We start from the raw sequence: 6,087 nt of genomic DNA on the forward strand, positions 1-6,087 counted from the left end.
CACCTTCACCTTCGGCAAATCTGCACTTTGCCTGTTATTTGTGAGCGCCTTGCTCAGTGCTTTGTTTGGTACGCCAGGGACCTGGACCCCACCTGGACACCCCAAAAATAATGACCCCCCCAGCACTAATATTCCAGAGACAAGTGTTGGTGGCAGGAAATCAGGAAGATAAAGAGACTAGATCCCAGTGACTCAGCAGCCAGAGGCAGGAGGATCACAAGTTCAAGGCCAGCCTGAGCAATTCAGTGAGGCCCTGTCTGAAGGAATGGAAATGACGACCCCCAAAACAGTGGCCTGGGAAGAGGGAGCCAGGAAGAAGGCGGAACACCGATAACATCGATCCTTCCCCAGGGGCAGGACAATCCCTGGGATGGAGATTTCCATCAGGCCTATCTCTGGGAATCTCTGGGACAATCTCTAGGAAGAAGCCAAAACATTGATCCTTCCCCCACGTAAATCCTTTCCCAGTGACAGGACAGTAGACCCTGGAGGGAAGGAGGTCAGGGCTGAGTGCTGAGCTCTGGGCCCTCCATCTTTGCCCAGTTAAAAATAAATTCCAAATTCTTGCCCCCTGTTTCCTGAGAGCTGACAAGTTCCGTTAGCGTCTTCCGTGGTGAAGTCACTCTCAGTGTGACCTGTATAAGCACAGATTCCTCCCGTAACCCGGGGCCATCTTCTACCCAGAAAGTGAGTCCATCCCATGCCTGACTCTGCTGCTGAGTAAAAGACAGAACTGATCCATGAAATCTGCTCCTGTCCTGGTTATTTGTACTTTCATTATGGTGCCGGAACCATTTTGGTTATTTTTGCTTACACCGTCTCAAAACAAAAAATCATGAGTTTCAATTCCCAGTACTGCAAAAAGGAAGGATTATTATTATTAACAATGATGATAACAGAAGAAGATAAAGAGGCTAGCTCAAATCCTCAAAGGCCAAGGAGCGTGAAGGATTTTCCTGGGAAGGGGAGGAACATGTGAGGCTGGGGACTGGCTTGTGTCTTCTCCAGGGCATCGCGATAGAGTCCGACCCCTGGCGTCTAATTACTAAGGACAGCTGTTACAAAGGCCGCCTGGGTGCTGTGAATCTGAAAAGGCGAAACTGGGCACAGGGGCACATGCCTATGATCCCTGTGACTAGGGAGGCTGAGGCAGGAGGATCGCAAGTTCAAGGCCAGCCTCAGCAAGTGGGTGAGACCCTGTCTCAAAATAAAAACTAGAAAGGACTGGGAATATGGATCAGAGGTATAATGCCCCTGGGTTCAATCCTCGCTGGCCAAAAAATAAAATACAAAATAATATAGCGCTTTAGCAGTTCATTCCAGGTAGGGCTTCTCTTCAGCAACAGGGCTAGGCAGGGGCGGGAGGGCAAAGGGACAGGGGAGCAGAGGGCAGGTGGGAGCGCGCCCCTGCCCCATCCTGCTGATGACTGCAGTCTCTCCTCGCTGGCTGGCTCACCGCACTGCTGTTTTATTATGGTCGTCCTGCGTTGGTTTGGGGAAGCTGTGAGGAGAGGAATAGTCCCCGCTTTGCATGGCGGTGGGGCAGGGAGGGGGACAGGGGCTGGCAGATTCTGTGCAGGAGTCTCTGGAGGGTCCAGTGTCATCTGGTCATGGGAGAAAACACGTGTTTGGAGAGGGTCCAAGGAGGCCCAGAGGAGAGGGAGAACTCAACTCAGGACCCACGGGGTTCTTGGCATTCGTGACAGAAAAGAATTTCAGCAGGAGCCGGACAGAAGCAGAGACAGAGGTCTGTTCACCTAGGACAGCAGCTGCACCTTCGGGGGCGCGGGCGGCAGTCAGGCGTGAGAAGCAGCCCTGCCTGGGGCTGAGGCTCCAGTATTCCTAGGAAGGCGAACCAGGAGCCCGACTGGGGTGGAGCCAGGGTGGGGCCGCAGATTTCACGTGCTCTCCTGCGCTTGTGTATTTCTCTCATCTTACCAGGGCAGCGTGGGCCAGGGTCGTTTCTGCATCTCAGTGGCTTGATTTTGCATTTCAATGGCCTGAGGGTGTTGGCCTTAAGATCGACATTTCTCTCCCCCTCTCCAAAATCCCTGTCTCAATCTGAGCCGGCTAGAGCTGGCACCTGCTGGAGGCCCTCCCTTGGCTGCTGATTGACGGAGGGCCAAATTCTTGGGGGACTCCACAGGGAGGTCCGAGGGGAAGTTGACCCTGGGGACACAGTCTCTGCCCTTGATGAAGCCATCACTAGTGAGAGGCAATAGGAGGGGGACGAAGGAAGGATGGGGTGGGGCTGGAGGTGAGGCTGGGGTGGGCAGGCAGGTGGGATGAGACCGGAGGGGGCTGGGGAATGGGCTGGAGGGGTTAAAGGCTGGGTGGGTCAGGAGGTGGCGGTGGTGGGTCTACAAGGTGGGCGTGAAGCTGGGGGTGTAGTGGCTATGGAATTTGCAAGCGGTGCTGAAGCTGAGTCTTCCACACGTACACACCCAAGTCTGTTCGGGACTCTTGGATCTCAGTGTTCTGTAATTGTAGTTTCTAGTTCAGGTCCTCACATCCGCTTCTGGTCCAATTCCTAAATTCTTCCAGGTAGATCATCTGGAGCTGCCTGCAGAAACCAGACCAAGGAATTGGGGATCAGCGACCTGATCAAGGCCAGCCTCAGCAACTTTGAAAGGCCTTAAACAACTCGGTGAGACCCTGTCTCAAAATAAAAACTGAAAAGGGCCGGGGATGTGGGTCGGTGGTTAGGCACCTCTGGGTTCAATCCTTGGAGCAAATTAATTAATTAACTAATTAATCTGTGGCAGGACAGGCAGAGTGGTACAGTGGTTAGGAACACAAGCTTGAGAGACCCAAGATGCCTGGGTTCAAGACCATTTGGAAGTCTGGGTTTCTACATCTGTACAATGGAAATGACAGAAATAGAACTCACTTCATAGGTTGTCACAAGGATGAGCGAGTTAGTGTACCTGAGGCTCTTTTAAGAGTAGCTGGACAGGCTGGAGAGATAGCTCAGCTGGTAGAGTGCTTGCCTTGCAAGCACAAGGCCCTGAGTTCAATTTCAAAAGAGTAGCTGGGGTATAGTAAGTGCTCAGTAAACCTTAACTGCTAGGTAGTGTTACGGGGAAGGATGGCCCAAGGTTTCTGGACGGCATAAGGGATCCCCTAGTCTAAGAAAGAGCTCCCCCCAGTGGCACAAAAGTGAAGAACTCCTCTCGCCAGGCGTCCTCGTGAGAGCCACATCGTCTCTAAACCCTGCGTGGCCATCCCTGATGCACCGCCGTGATGCCCAGGGAAGACAGGTCGAGCTGGAAGTCCAGCTACTTCCTCAAGATCATTCAACGATGTGGGCTCCAAGCAGATGCAGCAAATCCGCATGTCAGGGGGGGGGGGGGGGCGGGGGGGCAGGCTGTGGCGCTGACGGGCAAGAACGCGGTGATGCGCAAGGCCCTTCGAGGGCATCTGGAAAACAGCCCGGCTCTGGAGACAGTGTCGCCTCATGTCAGGGGGAACGTGGGCTTTGTGTTCACCGAGGAGGACCTCGCTGAGATCAGGGACATGCTGCTGGCCAACGAGGTCCAAGCTGCTGGCCGTGCTGGTGCCACGCACCATGTGAAGTCACTGTACCAGCCCGGAGTACTGGTCTGGGGCCCGAGAAGACTTCCTTCTTCCAGGCTTTAGGCATTACCACTAAAATCTCCAGGGGCTCCATGGAAATCCTGAGTGACGTGCAGCTGACAAAAGACGGGAGACAAGGTGGGAGCCGGCAAAGCCACCCTGCGGAACATGCCAAACATCTCCCCCTTTGGGCTGATCACTCAGCAGGTGTTTGACAACGGCAGCTTCTCCAGCCCCGAAGTGCTCGACCTCACAGAGGAGACTCTGCACGCTCGCTTCCTGGCCGCGATGTTGCTGGTGTTTGTCTGCAGTTTGGTTATCCAGCTGTTGAGTCAGTGCCCACTCTATCATCCGTGGGTACCGTGGGTACCGGAGGGTCCTGGCCTTGTCTGTGGAGACCGAGCACACCTTCCCACTTGCTGAGAAGGTCAAGGCCTTCTTGGTGGATCCACCTGCATTTGTGGCTGCTGCCCCAGTGGCTGCTGCTACTACTGCTGCTCCTGCTGCTGCGGCCCCAGCCAAGGTTGAGGCCTAGGAACAGAATCGGATGAGGATGTGGGATTGGGTCTCTTCGACTGATCACCAAAAAGCAACAACTCAGTCAGCTTTGTATGCAAAACAAAGAAATAAAGGCTTACTTCTTAAAAAAAAAATTGAAGAAGAGGTGATGACTGGGTTCAGAGACTGGAATACCAGCTGAACAGAGGGATTTTAGAAGCCAATAGCCACAGATTAATTAATTAATTAATTAATTTGTCCAAGGATTGAACCCAGAGGTGCTTAATCACTGAGCCACATCCTCAACCCTTTTCATTTTTTATTTTGAGACAGGGTCTCACTAAGTTGTTTAAGACCTTTCAAAGTTGCTGAGGCTGGCCTTGAACTTGTGATCCTCCTGCCTCAGCCTCGGGAGCATCTGGGATTACAGGTGTGCGCCACCATGCCCAGATACCACGGATCTTTAAGCTGGGGTAAATCGTTGTTAGTTTCCTGGTGCAAAGACCTTGTTGACAGTCAACCACGAGTCTCTGGCCTCTTGGACTTTCCATGAGGTCGTGGGGCATGTGGGGTTGGCACAGCAATGAAAGGAGTAGGGGCTGAGGAACAGGGCGAGGGCTAGGTGGCCTTGAAATGGCAAGAAGTCTCATACCACAAAAAAAAAAAAAAAAGTACCTCTTCCTATGCCTTCCGCCAGGACCCAGTAAAGCTGAAAACCTGCTCATAATACCCAGAACCTAGACCCTAATACTTTTTTATTTTGTTTTGTTTTGTCTTCATGGTACTGGAAGTTAAACCCACAGCCTTGTGCAAGCTGCACAAGCGCTGTTCCACTGAGTTGCACACCCAGCCCCTTTTTAAATTTTTACTTTGAGGCAGAGTCCAAGTTGCCCAGGCTTGCCTCAAAATTGTGATCCTCCTGAGTAGCTGGTATTACAGGACCTTAACACACTTCATATATAAATATAAAGTGGTTTTTTGCACAGTTTTAATATGCATCAAATTTTGTTTTCCCCCCTTTTTTTTTTAAATGAAGGATCAAACTCAGGAGCTCGCTCATGCTAAACAAGCACTCCACCCCTGAGAGCTACATCCCCAGCCCTTTTTATTTTGAGACAGGGTCTCACTAAGTTGCTGAAGCTGGCCTTGAACTTGCCAACCTCCTGCCTCAGCCTCTGGAGTAGCCAGGATCACAGGTGTGCACCACTGTGCCCAGCTATATTTCAAAGTTTCCAAGAGAGCAACTACTGTGTCATGTTGTTTGTGACTTTATTAAGAGGGGTTTGAACAGTGGCTGGACAATGTCTCCCTTGAGAAGGGGACACATAAACAGAGACCTGAAGAATGAGCAGGAGGTGAGAAAGGGAAGAGAGTCCAAGGCAGGGGACAAGGGGAAAAGAAGCTGAGTACCTAAAGATAGATTTATGTCTGAGGAGGTGCCCTTGAAGCAGGGGCAGAAGAAAGTGGGAAATTACCTTGCCCAGATAGCGAAAGCAAGATGCTCTAAGCAAAGCAGGCAAGCAGCAAATGCAAAGGCCCTGAGGTCAATACACACCTGGCACGTTCCAGGAACAGCAAGAGGAGCAAGGTGCCTGGAGCAGGGAACATAGTGGGAACTGGAGAAAATGAGATGGAGGAGTTGGTTCATCTCACATGGGTCTTGCAGGCCATGAGACTGTCTCTTGTGCAGAGTGAGACTCAGAACCACGAAAAGATTGTGCGGAAAAGATTGACAGGTTCAAGGTCTGGGCACAGCCCCCGCTCCAGACTGTAAGCTATAAGAGGGCAGGGACTTCATTCCCTGCCAAATCCATAATCTTGGAACCGCATCAGGCCATACATAGCCAGGCCTCAGGAAATACTTGAACAAGTGAATGAACCGGTGAATAAATTAATCCTCCGCCCCGCCCACTCCCGCCGTTAAGCCGCGATCCGCGCTGCGGCCTCCAGAGGGCGCGGAGCGGCGGGGCTTTCCGCACGGAGGATTTTGCGTGAGGCACCGCGTGGGGCGGG

At 52.2% G+C, this 6,087-nt stretch overlaps 1 pseudogene across 1 annotated transcript; it reads left to right on the forward strand.

Moving 5' to 3' along the window:
• Window positions 1-3,243: 3,243 nt before the first annotated feature.
• Window positions 3,244-4,155, forward strand: LOC306653483 (large ribosomal subunit protein uL10-like; annotated as a pseudogene). Its single transcript has one exon. The product of its transcript is annotated as a large ribosomal subunit protein uL10-like (transcript).
• Window positions 4,156-6,087: the final 1,932 nt, after the last annotated feature.

Source organism: Sciurus vulgaris (genome assembly GCF_902686455.1).
Source record: "Sciurus vulgaris genome assembly, chromosome: 2".
NCBI classification, from domain to species: Eukaryota; Metazoa; Chordata; class Mammalia; order Rodentia; family Sciuridae; genus Sciurus; species Sciurus vulgaris.